The sequence below is a fragment of the Mauremys mutica genome, chromosome 3 (assembly GCF_020497125.1).
Source record: "Mauremys mutica isolate MM-2020 ecotype Southern chromosome 3, ASM2049712v1, whole genome shotgun sequence".
In the NCBI taxonomy this organism is placed as follows: Eukaryota; Metazoa; Chordata; order Testudines; family Geoemydidae; genus Mauremys; species Mauremys mutica.
This window is the reverse complement of record NC_059074.1, coordinates 202851058-202865103: the sequence shown is the minus strand read 5'-3', so window position 1 is coordinate 202865103 and position 14046 is coordinate 202851058.

Below are 14046 nucleotides of genomic sequence, written 5' to 3'. Positions count from 1 at the left end.
ACTGCAGAAAGGATGGAAAGGCCCAATAGGTGTGGGACTCGTAGGCAGTAATAGCATGATGAGGATAGTTAATGCTGAGGGGTATGGAGTGCCTCGAATTTCTCCAAGAACTTCTGAACAGTGGCTGAGGGGGTGGTGTGACAGGGCACTCGAAAGCAGTTGACCCCGGATTTCTGGTTTGATGAACTAGCAGTGTTATAAACAATGTGTTAGACACAAAGGAGGGAAAGATCAAGCCATGATTTTTCTGCACTAGACCACGTCCAAAGCCAAAGCCCTGGATCTGAAAACCATTCTCTTTGTGGGACTAGGAAATCCCAATCTAAACTTTGCGGCATACGTAAAGCGAGCAGCACTATTACCCGTTACAGTGCTTACTCCCCTCACTAGCCCCAGTGCCCAGAGCACCAGCGTTCTGAAAATCACACCAGCATCTGGAGCTCTGAAACCGATGGGCATTGTGCCCTGCTCTGAAAGATGGAAGCCAGAATTTTCAAAAATGGCTGCCTAAAGTTAGCCTCTGAGGGCCAGATTTACAAAGATATTTAGGCATCTAAAAAAGTAGCTGTCTAACCTTCTTAGTCAAGGGAAGTTGGGCACCTAACTCACTTAGGTGTTTTTGAAAATCCCACTAGGTGTCTACATCTTTTGGTTGCTGGTATGTAGGTATTTTCCAAATAACAAATCCTTATTTAAGTGCCTGAATATAACTGGTCAGATTTTCAAAAGTGCTGAGTGCTCCACAGCTCCCACTGCAGTGAGTGAGGTAGTTTGAATGTAAGACAGAGCCATGGTAGCAGGTCCATAGTTAAAGCTGCTAGCTCACTTTCCAGCACGGACGGGGTTTTCAAAAGCACTCAGCATTGGACTAGTTCTGCCTCCATTCAATTCAATGGTAAAACTACCATTGTGAGCAGTGGGAGCAGAGTTGGGTCAATGTTGGGTGCTTCTGAATATTCCACTATCGAAAACCAACTAAGACCCATGCAATCTTCAGGCCCTCTGTTGTATGTAGTGTTGTTGTAGCTGTGTTGGTCCCAGAATCTTAGGGCATGTAGTGAAGATGCACTATGCCAACGGGAGAGAGCTCTTCCATCAGCATCAAAAAACCACCCCCGCGAGCGGCACAAGCTATGTCGGCAGGAGAGCTTTTCCCGCTGACAGCGCCGTGCACACTAGTGCTTATGCTGGTATAATTTATGTCGTTCAGGGATGGAATATTCACACCCCGATCTGATTTTTTTCCATCATGCTTGAGATTTTTCCTGTGCTGGGTAAATAAGGCCCAGCTATTTTGTGGGGGAGGGGGAAAGCATAGGATTGAGCCCTTAGGGTACATCTTCAGCCTTAAATCCATTGCTTTTTGAAAAGCCCTTTAAACACTTCTCCCCAACCTGGTGTTCTCCCAAATGTTGCCCTCTGATTTTTGTACAACTATTCAGCATTTTTATTGGGCCTTTGGAACATTTTTAATTATCCCTAAAAGATCATAATCAGCTGCAAGGAAACAACCTGAAGAAGAAATGCACTGATTAAAGCGTCTATAGTTGTTGGAGTTCTGGGGCATGATGCTTCCAGCTGTTTAAGTTGGGTAAAAGAGCATTTTAATGGCTCCAAGCCATTTAAAATGTGTTTTTATATATATAACACATGCCACTATTTGCCAGCTGGCCTTGACTGATGGCAAATTGCCTGGCCTATAACCTGTACTGCACCATAAAGCTGCCTGATTCTAATGGGTTATTGATCCTTTCTTGCTATTACCCCATTGTTTGCTTAAAAATAGCAATATTAAAAATTCCTTTGTCACTAGCAGAGCCGATTAGGAGACTGTTGCAACGTACTAGCTGGCAGTCTTGACGGGCATCAAAATCTATTTACATCTCCTAACGCAACTGGGATATTCTCTTTGCTAATTTACTGCTGACATTAAAGACAGTTTACACCTGACAATCCAGCAACCTCTACATTCAAAGGATTCTTTAGAAAAGCTGAAAGGTCTTTCCTTGGCTTCAATGGACTTTGAATCAGGTCCCAAATCTAAATATTTCAGTAACTGAAATCCATGTGGTTGGGATTGAAAACACAGAATGGTATTTTCTGCAACTGTTTGAGTTACTACTGGGGGAATTTGTATGCACAATTTACCGGCAGGGTGGATGGGCTGGAGAGCTTAATACACTAGTACAACTTCCCGCATGCGCCATAAGTCTGGACACTTAAATAAACCTTTCAGCTCTTGCATTTTGTTCTTGCTATGGGGACATTAAGTCAAGCAACAACTTTTTGTCGCTGGCCTGTTCTCATGCACACTCTGTGCCACTTCAGAGGTTGACCACAATGTGTCTGGGGTGCGCTGTGGGTGAAATTCCTACCCATGCAGTGGACCAACACAAGGCCTACATACAACTTAGGTCATAGTTTGAGGGCTTTGATGAACCATACATGGTGCATTTGAGTTGCGCTGGCCCTTTGCCCAGGAGTGAATTTCACTGCCATAATTTACAGGCTTGTTAAAAGTGGGATATACATTTTACCTAGAAATCTTCACCACTATCTGGTGCAGAGGAATTTTGTACTTTGCAGTTTTCCACTGAGAACTAAACTGCATGCTTGTCTGTGTGTTTCTGGGGCATGATTGCGTGTGGTACCATGTGCTAACGTAGATAGTTTTACTGGCATTCATTTAGGATGGCTGCATTACTGAGAGTGATACAGTTCATCCTGGCCTAGTGATAATGAAACCTTCCTACTACCACATTGTGATGGGGTGTATAAACCCCATCCTGCCCCAGTCACTAAGGGGTTAAGACAAAAACATGAACAATGTCATAGAAAACTTTCAGCAAAAATGACAAGACAAAAAAGACCCCTACCAGAACAGAATCTTTATTTGCATCACTATTTTTTAATCTCTTGGGGAGGGGGGGAATTCCCCACCAGCTGTAGCAATGAACATTGCATTTCACTGGGCAACGTGGAATTTCAGCTTTCCACTAATATAAAGACTGTGGCCTTGATTCTCCAAATACTTATGCATGAGCTTAACAGTTAGGCCTTCTATGGGACTGCCCTTGTCAGCAATGGTAAGCATGTGAGTAAGTGTTCGCAGGATCAGAATCTGTGGTTTGTATTCCAGATGGCTTGCTTGTAGAAGATGAATTTGACTAGCAATTGTTGGGTATCAGACCAGTAACCTGTGGTCTTACCTGATTCAGGTTCCTGACATCTTTGGGGGACAGGGGGGGCGGCGGAGGGGAGGGTGAAGAATAATATTTGGTGGGCTGTTTTGTTTTTGTTTTAAAAAGTGACTGTTGGAAATCTGCTCAGAGGTTTGGAATGTTAGTCCCCACGGAGACAGATCAGGGAGCAGAGGGGAGGTGAGAAGGTCAAAGATGCAAAATAAATGGAATTTATTCCATGGTTCCACAGCTTGTTTGTTTATTGAGTGTTTTGATTTATTTAAAATGAGTTTATCCCATGGCTGAGTAAAGGCATTTATTCAATGTTTGTCATGCCCACCCACCACATGTGAGTGTGTAGTGAGTGTATGTGTGTAAAAATATATATTGTATATAAATATGACTCAAAACAAAACAAAACAAAAAGGCAAAAATCAAGCACCCCCATAGTAATGCTATTCTAATTGCACCATTCAAATTAGAAAATGCAAAGTTTAAGGCACCAACAGGAATGTTAACCGAAAAGCACCGCACATCCTGTATGTTTTATGCTGTATAATGTCTTAAGATCCTGATTCCTGAAAAAACTCAAGGACATGCCTGACTTTGGGACTATTTGCAGCATGTATTGAAATGAGTAAATGTGTCAAATGAAATGGACAAATCACTCTATTGCAGGAGTGGAACCTCAAGTTGTTAAATACTGTAATCTGCTCAAATACACGTTCAAGAAGAAATGCAGGTAACGTTTCTATCCTTCCGTGCAACATGGGCTGGTTAAAGTTGTTGTAAGAGATGTAATTTTTATATTTACTGACACTGCAACCCTAAAATTCCACAGTCATTTGCTTTTCATTTTTTAGGGGTTTTATATTTTAACAGAAGAGGGACTGGGACATAAATGCTCCCTTGCACAGCCAACAGATACCAACGCCCACCTACTAACTGGGTGATGCTGCTGAACTTTGGAAAGTTACAATCCCTTTTATGAATGTGTCACATCTCCCTCTTCTTATGCCCTTGGAGCTACAATCTTCACAACAAGAGGAAGATTCCAGTGACAGCCTGGTTGCTAATTTTGGCGCAGTCTGTGCCAAACAAATTCCAGGAAAATGAAAACCCTGGCGGCTGACTGCTCTTAACAGTTGCTGGAAGAAGAGAGAGAACTCAGGAAGAGGTACCGGAAGTACTGGACTTGAAGGATGGCAGATTGCAGTCTTCCAGGGAGCATGGGGCACAATTGCTGAGGAAAGATGGAGGGAAGACAGGAAAAGCAGAAGGACGCTGAGGAAGGATGGAGGTGAGAGATGGGAGAACACTCATGCATATTTGCTGCTATGATTGAGATTTAGCAGCAACACCTCTGGTTTAGCTGACAAAGACCTGATGCATCAACATCCCTCCACAGCCCCCAAGGATGTCTTGGTGCTGCTTGAATGTATTAGACTGCGGCTCCAATATGGGGCAAGACCCATGCAGAGAAAATCAAACAGAGGCCCGGTCAGACACATATTGTCATTCTCATGTACCACAGCAGTGTTCTCCCAAGGGGCAGGACTGGACTTGGTCTGGAGTCCTACCTGGCCAAGCTGAACCAAGCACAATAAAGACTTGAACCTGGATATGGCGTCTTCTTATATTGCCTCATCTTTCAGGAGCATTTCTGCATGCTCACCTTCCACGCGATCACACATAGAAATGGGACAGCCAGAGCATGCAGGACACAGAGCCACCAAGCAGCTCTCAATGTTCAAGAAAAGCCAGGAGGACCTTCTTGAAAATCTCCCACAATCCTCTAGGCCAGCAGCACTCTAGGAGACTGTGTGTAGGATAGCTGCCTGGATTCTTTCAGAGGACACTGGCATGAAGATGTAGACAGACACACCCAGGCTCGACTGACTGCTGTAGTGGTAATGAATCTGCTGTGTAGACATCCTGAATGGTGTCTGTTGTAACACAGGTCAGACAGCTGTGTTGGAGCCCATTTACACTAAATGAGCTTCCACCGGCAGTGAGCATGGTACGTTATAGACCCAGAGATGTCCTCTAATGCGAGATGCTCATATTCCTGTTGGGCCTGGAAGGATACATCAGCCAACCCCCAAGGATTAGGGCCAGACTTTCAAAGGTATTTAGGCACCTAAAGATGCCGCAAGGCACCTACTGGGATTTTCCAGTAGGGCCCGTTGCAGGTACCTTTGATCTTAAATGTGTTACCACTTGCTCCTATTCAGCATGACAAAAGGGCTGAATACCTGTTACAATGGGAACAAATGGTTCAACATACGCTCTCGTTTGTGGTGTAACTGTGGATGTTTTCTCCACTTCCATACAGATTGTTTAGGGTAGGGTGGGTTTTTTTGGAGGGGGTGCTTTGCAGAGCTTTATTTTACAGCTCTCATTTCTTCAGTTCTGTACAAATACAAACTTTGGGTGGCTTTTGGGGGGGCGGGGGTGGGAGGGGAGAAAGGCAAACACTGTTAGTTGGAGTTGCCTCAGTCTCCTGTGAACCATCCCACCCATGGGCTACATTATCTTCTGTTGGCTTCTATGCAGTTAGCCACCATCAGGTTGAGTAAAAACAAACTTCTGATCTATGTTCTGAAATTGCAGTGATTTAATGTAAGCTGTTGGTATTCGTCATGGCTGGAGGCCCAGCCAGACTCAGAATGGTAGTGTGCTAAACACTTGACTAACACAGAGGACAGTCTCTGATCTAAAGAGCTTGCAAACTAAATCAAGACAGACACGTGGTAGTAGGATAAACAGGCCCAGAAAGGTGAAGTGATTTGCCTGGGATTACCCAATGGGCTAGTGTCAGGAATACGGTCCAGGTCCCCTGAGTCCCAAATCAGTGCCCTATCTACTGGACCCTACTTCACTGAGTTCTGATGCAGGAGGGATAAGCCGGGGGTTAGGGTGTTGGCCTGGTATTTGGGAGGACAGCATTCAATTCCTTGCCCTGCACAGTCTTCCTGTGTGACCAGGGGCGAGCTACATAAACCCAGATCCTCAAAGGTATTTATTTAGGTGCCTAGCTCCCACTGACTTTGTCTCTCTGTGCCTCAGTTCACCATCTGTGACATGGGATAATAGCACTTCCCTACATCCCTGGAGAGTTGTGAGGATAAACATTACAAGATCATGATGGGCTCCAATACTACAGCAATGGGCGCCATGTTACCCGTGTCTGATTTTACTTGTTTCTATTCTATTTCCAGGGGAGGAGCACTCGGGAAGTCCAATCAAGATCAGGGCCCCATCATGCTAGGCACCATACCAGGACATACTCCCTACTCCAAAGAGCAGACGCTGTAACATCCCACTCCTGTAACTGGATCTGCGTGGCCTGACCCTGTTCCAGTCCCTACTGTACTCAACAGGGCTCGGCCCAGGCCCAAGATCGTATGCCGATCTGATTTCAGCAGCGAGGCCTCTAAGACTATCACTTATGAGAGCCTGGTTAACTACTAGTTTTTTCAACTAATGTGATGTGAGTTGACAAAGCAGGTGGCAGAGGAAGGATGTTCCAGGGGTTAGAGGCACAGGCTTCCTGTGTGACTTTAGGCAAGTCAGTTAGGGCGAAATCTACAAAGGGACTTTAATTGCTTAAATCCAACACTTACGTGCTATTGAGAGTCTCAAAACCTCTGCTCAGCTGCTGCCTTGCTCTGTGGGTACCTACGTTTCTGCTAGGGAAGTCCCATATGTCAGTGATTCTCAACCAGGGGTACATATACCCTTGGGGGCATGCAGCGGTCTTCCAAGGGGGAACATCAACTCATCTAGATATTTGCCTAGTTTTGCAACAGGCTACAGAAAAAGCACTAACGAAGTCAGTACAAACTAAAAGTTCATACAGACAATGACTTGTTTATACTGCTCTATGTACTATACACTGAAATGTAAGTACCATATTTATATTCCAATTGATTTACTTTATAATTATATGGTAAAAATGAGAAACTCAGCATTTTTTCACTAACGGTGTGCTGTGACATGTTTGTATTTTTATGTCCTGATTTTGTAAGCAAGTAGTTTTTAAGTGACGTGAAACTTAAGATATTCAAGACAAATCAGATTCCTGAAAGAAGAACATGTAGTTTGGAAAGGTTGAGAGCCCCTATGTTTCTGCTGTTGGGCATGTGCAAAACCACCTAAGTCCTGCTGCTGATGCTCCTGCCTAAATCCTGGCAGGATTTTTCAGCTGGTCTTCCCCCTGCTTATCTCATCGAGGGGCTTGGTCTGATAGATGTTCTTAGGCCTTCCACAAAAGACAACTGGGGCTGACCAGGATGGGAGTCAGGGGGTGTGCCCACTGCAGCATACCTAATATCCAGGGAGTGAGAAACCTGCTTTCAGATCCCCACCACTCCACTTGATTCACAGCAAGGACACTTGGGTCTCCTACAGTGCCCTCACCTTGGAGCTATTGGCTATTCTGGAGTGGGATCTCAGTCTCTCCTGCTGAAGCTGTTTTTTTTCTGTATGAACTACATACTCCTGGGTGAGACTGAGTGTATCGCTCAGAGGTTAGAGCCCTCAGGTAGGAGACCTCAGTTCAAGTCTCTGCTGAGGAATGTTTTATTTATACAAAGTGGAACAGCTTCACCAGGAGATATTGAGAGACTCATTCCATGATAGCCAAGAGCCTGGGGATTGGGGCTCTGATGTGGAACAGGAGAGACCAAAGTTCAAATCTCTGCTCCAAACCAGACAGAGCAGGGTTTTGAAAATGGGTCTCTCACATTCCAGGTGAGGGCTCTAACCACTGGTCCTCTGGCTGACCTGGCTTAGTCACCTAAGTCCAGGGAGAGGGCTCATGGCTGAGAAAACTGATTGGAGATAGATGCCTAACTACATTTCAGTGGTGGGACCTCTTCTTGGCTAGCTTAGGGACTCCCTACTGAGGTTGCTGGCCTCTGTCAATCCCATCCTTAGGTGCCAAACTCCTCCTGCATAGTAAAGGGAATCTGGTCACCTAACCATGAATTTCACTGGGCAGCAGGGTGCCTAAAAGTTAGGAGTTGAAATGTCTAACTCCCTTTGTGGATCTGTTCCTTAGGGATAGTCTACACTACAAATTAGGTTGGCTTAACTACATCACTCAAAAATTTCACACCCTGTGCCATGTAGTTAAGACGACCTACTTTGTAGCATTAGACGCCACTAGAATTTGTCCCTCAACCTACCAGCTGCCTCTTAGGTGGATTTACTACAGTGAGGGAAGAACCCCTTCCGGTGCTGTAGTAAGTGTCTACGCTACAGCTGCAGCTGTGCTGCTTTAGGATTTCGAGTGTGGATGCACCCTTAGCCTCTCTGTGTCCAATAAGCATAATAACACTGCCCTACTTCACAGGAGTAGTGTGAGGGTAAATTCATAGAAAGATTGTTAGATGCTCAGCTATTAGGGTAATGGAGGCCATATAAGTACTGTAGATAGATAGAAAGCCACTATAAGTTGGGAGAGCAGGGCAGGGTATTGCTACTAATGTCTGGTCTCTGTATTATAACAATGCTCCCCAATATGCTGTAGGTGGAACTTTCAAAAGCCCCAGAGGGACTTAGTGACGGGACCCGTGCTCCTAAATCACTTAGACTATTTTGAACACCGCCATCCTGTTCTCATCTTACAGTGGATGTAAAAAAAAAAAAATCCACCAAAAGCGACATTAAGAGCAACATTCAAGATGATAAACTATGTATGAACTAAGACAAATCATAGCTAAAGCTCCTCTGAAAACTAGGCAGAGCTGGGACCAAGGCGAGTAATTGAAACAAAGCGATCGAAACCAAACCTGAGAACAGCTTTACTTCCAACGTAAAACAAATGTCGTGAGCGCTTGTGCAGAGGACATACCATACAACAGCCACAAAACTGTATTATTTTTTTCTGCAGTCCTGTCAAGCTCTAAGTCTAAGACGATATTTCTATTCTAATAGGAAATTTTAAAAAACTGGAATGATAATGAGCTGAGAAAACATGACTCTAGACCAGAAAATAAAATTGCAAGTGTTCATTATCAAGGGAATATTGGCAAATAAGTGTTAGAGAACAAGAATGCCTGATGATGCAATATTTTTCATCTGACACTGAGCACAGAAAACCTTTTCATATGCTCTAAATCTGCAGCTACAATAAAGCCTTCATAGAGACAATCTGCTTAAACTGAACGTCATACTTGCCTTTATTTTATTTTAATTGCAAAACGCTATCCAGTTTCACTGCTCAAATACGCAGCTCTTGAGGCAATATGCATAGTTCCATATTAGCCTCCATTTTATTGGACGTCAATATCTCTGCAGTGACGAAGTTATAAGCTACTGAAGTGGCATAGCTGTGACGCAGCCATCTCTTTTATGCAGGATAATTCCCACACCTAATTTTTTAACCACTAAGATTTATATAATTGAAAAACCCTGCTTGTTCTTGACCTTCCTGTTTGAATCCACTACCTCTCCATAACAGTATTGTTCAAATGTGCAATTTTACGCCATTTAAGTCAGTGGAAGTTTTGCCATTGACTTAAATGATCAGAGGATAAAGCTGAATAGTATCAGGATAAAGCGAGGAGTCGGCCCCAAATAATGCTTACCTCTGGTATACTACTTTTTATCAGTAGCGCTCAAACCAGTTTACGAAAGAGGTCAGTATGATTATCCCCATTTTACAGATGGGGAAGCCAAAGAACCTAGAAGGGTAGCGATTTGCCCCATGTCTTTCAACATGGGGCACTGGTGCAGCTGGGAGTAGAACTCCGGTCTCCAAGCCAGCGCACTATCCAATGAGCCATATTGGCTCCCACAATAAGTGATATTCATTATTTATTTAACACATTGTTATGCCTAAAAATCAGCCAGGTCATGGCTCCATGGTGCTAGGGGCTGTACAAATATATACAAGAGCTGGAAACACACTTCTTTTTTTTTGCAAATTTCAAAATGTTGTTGAAATTTAAAAATTTGAAATTTCAGGAGGGAAATATTGGGGAGGGTGGCAAATGATGTGAAAATGTTTGTTTCCCCATTCCCCTACTGGCCTTTTTGGGGGGGGTGTGAGAGAGAGTTTTGTTTTGTTTTCTGAGCAGCACTATGAATGATAATCACAGACATTTAATATGTCTCTTAGCATTAATGCCGCACAAACATGTGAACTGATCACCATATTCTAGATCCTTTGCAGATGAAAGTCAGTTGATATTAATGGCACTTCTCTTGGACTGAGAGCAACATATGGCTCTGGAGACAGCGAAGTAATAAATCCATAAAACAAATAGGGCCTTCAGTGTGATCTGGAGCTGAATTAATCTTGGGGTTGAGGGTAATGCTGCAAATGTTCATTCCAATTGTTAAATCAATTTGTGTTTGCTTTCCGGAAACACTTGTGCAGTTGAATTTTACTAGCACAAATGGTTGCAGAAGATAAATTTCAAAGCCATATGTGTGAGTATTCCTGGAAGGGTAAGATTAGGACAGAAGACAGCAAGGTCTGGAGTTTTACACCAATGCATTTCTCAATTCCCGAGTTACATTCTACTTTATTCACGTTGCCATTTTGCAGGACTACACAGTCACCGAATCAGTTTCTCTAACAACGTCATTTTCATCTGAAAGGTTTGTTTGCCCCATGCATAAGGCCTATTCTAGTTACAGATTTGTTCTTGTGTGCAGCATGGGCTCCTTTTTGATACTTTCTTGTTGAAACGATCAGTTAAAAACAACGTAAAAAGCAGAGATATCAACATGGAAAAGACAAAGAACACTGAATGGAGTCACACCTAGTCACAACAGCAGGATATCACACCCCAATTAATTTATGGTGATACACACTTCTTAATTTTGCATAGTCACAACAACCAGTACAGAGATGCAACACTGCAGAGTCTAAGGACACCATCCCTGCCCATCCCGGCTAATAGCTATTGATGGACCTATCCTCCATGAATTTATCTAGTTCTTTTTTGAACCCTGTTATGGTCTTGGCCTTCACAACATCCTGTGGCAAGGAGTTCCACAGGTTGACTGTGCGTTGTGTGAAGAAATACTTCCTTTTATTTGTTTTAAACCTGCTACCTGTCTTCTCCTTTCCTGGCTCCTGGGGCTCCAATACAGTGATCCATCCCTTCTCAGGGAAACACTTAAGCATGTGCCTAATTTTAGGCATGTGCTAAAGTCCCACTGATTTAACTGCCTTAATGAATAGGGATGGATTTAAGCACATGCTTAAATGCTTTGATGAATTGGATGGAAGTCACTGCTCTGCATTCCACCTGTAGCCTCACTAAGCATAGAAAGGGGCTCTTCTTGAACCCACAGCCTCAATAAATGCTGCAAATGTAAACGGATTGGTGATTTCAAGGCCATTTGCTGGTCTAAAGCAATACCTCCAAGGAAAAACTTTGAAGGTAAATGACCTTGAAATCTCCATTCCACCCCAGGAATACAGAAATTAAAGTACTATTGCTTATAAAAACACTGAATACAATGTTACATGTCATTTTGCTCTTTGATGCTTGTAAGTTTTGCAGTGAAAAGAGAGAGAGAAAAAAAAGTTCATGTGATAATAGTGTTGCCGTTCTGTTCTCTGTCCCTAGCAATGTAGACATCATGGTAATGTACACAACACTGTGTCTGTGTTTCTTAATACAATTCTGATTTCCTTACAGCTATGATGGAAAGGAGGTCAAGATTTGATTAATGGCATTAAGAGATGCTATTAAAGAAAGCAACAACTTTGAAGAGATGCCAGACATCAGCCAAGGTGGAAAAGAATGAAATGGAATGACTGTCATTGAAAACAACTCATCTCGTAAGTAGCCTCCTGAGTGGGAATCCAGCCTCTTTCTTTAAGGGAACGGAAGAAAGGTTTGCCAGAACATACAACTGGTAGACCTTAAAAAACCAAACCATCAAGAGCAAACATAATGTTTAGGCTCCTAGTAAGTGAGATTGTAGGAAATGTCCACACATGTAATGCACATCGATGCAAACAGGAACAGTTTAGAGAGAGAGAGTTCAGGACAGTCTTGACTAATTATAAAAAAAAACAGGAGTACTTGTGGCACCTTAAAGACTAACAAATTTATTTTAGCATTAGTCTTTAAGGTGCCACAAGTACTCCTGTTTTTTTTGCGGATACAGACTAACACGGCTGCTACTCTGAAACTTGACTAATTATGAAGCCAAAACAGGACTAGCACTAACACCTTTCAATTGTTTTCTGAAACAGCCCCCTCCCTTATGTGATATTACTTATATTTTCCATATTTTAACATAGATTCCCCCCCCTCCCAATTTTTAAACGGATGGGTTTGGGGGAGCATGGTTGTGACAACTCAGCCTGGGAACATAAAATCCAGCTGGCTTCTTTCTGGCTTGTGCATCATCACCAGGATAAGGATTTGGCAGGCCAAATGCTGGCCTCACTTCCACCTGTGCAACTCTTTCTCTCCACTGGCAACTGCGAAGGCGGAATTTGAGGATGGTTAGGTTGTACAGGTGTCCCTGCAAGTCAAACCTGGCTAATGGTTATGTTGATGAGGCATGAAGTGGAAAGGATTGTAGACCCAATGCACTGCACACAGCTCTATTTGAGGCTGAAGGATTTAGCCAGAACTTCGCTAGCTGAGTCCTCCTTTGATAAAGTAAGCTGCAGGGATAAAGGCACCTTTGTGGACAAATACTTCACGAGCTTCAAATCAGTGCATTTCCGAATCTCTCATTAGCACCCTCAAAAGGTGGTGCACACAGATTAGAACATCCTACATCTATTAAACAGTGAGCTGCCCCTTTACCATTGCTCAGCGGAGGATCTGCTATGGGGCAGGAAAATAGGCACCGTCCTGTATGCCTTACCTGTTTCATATGAGAAATCTGACCTGATACAGGTATCTCTGCTTCAGTTCTGATATGCCAGTCTGTTCAGATTAGGGTTACCAGATGTCCTCATTTTATAGGGACAGTCCTGATTTTGGGGTCTTTTTCTTATATAGGCTCCTATTACCCCCCATCCTCTGTCCCGATTTTTCACATTTGCTGTCTGGTCACCCTCGTTCAGATGCCCACTTCCAGTGTAGAAGTCTTTTGAAGGAAGAGGGGGACTAGGCATTCAGGGCTAGATTTCATGTGGGAGCAATTCGTGGGGAGGGTATAATGAACTTCCCTTCCACAGCTAGGCACTTGAATAAACAACTAGTAGGAGAGAGTCCCTGCCCCCAAGAGCTTTGGGCCAGATGCCCAAAGGTATTTAGGTACCTCACTCCCATTGAAATCAATACCTTTGAGGATCTGAGTTTTACATTCTGAACAGACAAGCGACAAAGGATGGGAAGGGAAACATCTCTCCTTTTACTCCATTAAGTCCAAGGCTTTTATGGCTTTGACATCAGAAGGATCCATGGGCCTATTTATATTTAAAATCAGAAATAGGCAGCAAACCTATAGGAACCTCTTGACATGTTAAATCAGGTCAGAGTTTATCCAGGCCTTTGGAACAACTGTAGACACATTTCTCCCTGCTATGGCTCATCATCCTAATATAGCAACCATATGTAGATAAAGTGAAGCTGGGCATTCAGTACAACCCGTGCTCCAGGTGCAGGGACTAAGTGCTAAGGCAAGAAATGACTTTTCCCTGGCGTGGCCCACTGCAGATTGAACTGGAATGGCAAATTAGATGCTGAAGTGCTCATTTAATGTCAGCGATGTGTAAACTACATTGCTATTGTTATTTTAGTGCTGATTTACATAATTGGAGTGCCCTCAAGTCACACTGCATGCACCTTAAATTCATGCTAAAGAGCTCCAGGAAGTCATAAAATTAAACATGATCTGGGATGGAATGCTGAAGGAAAAGTTCCTAAGC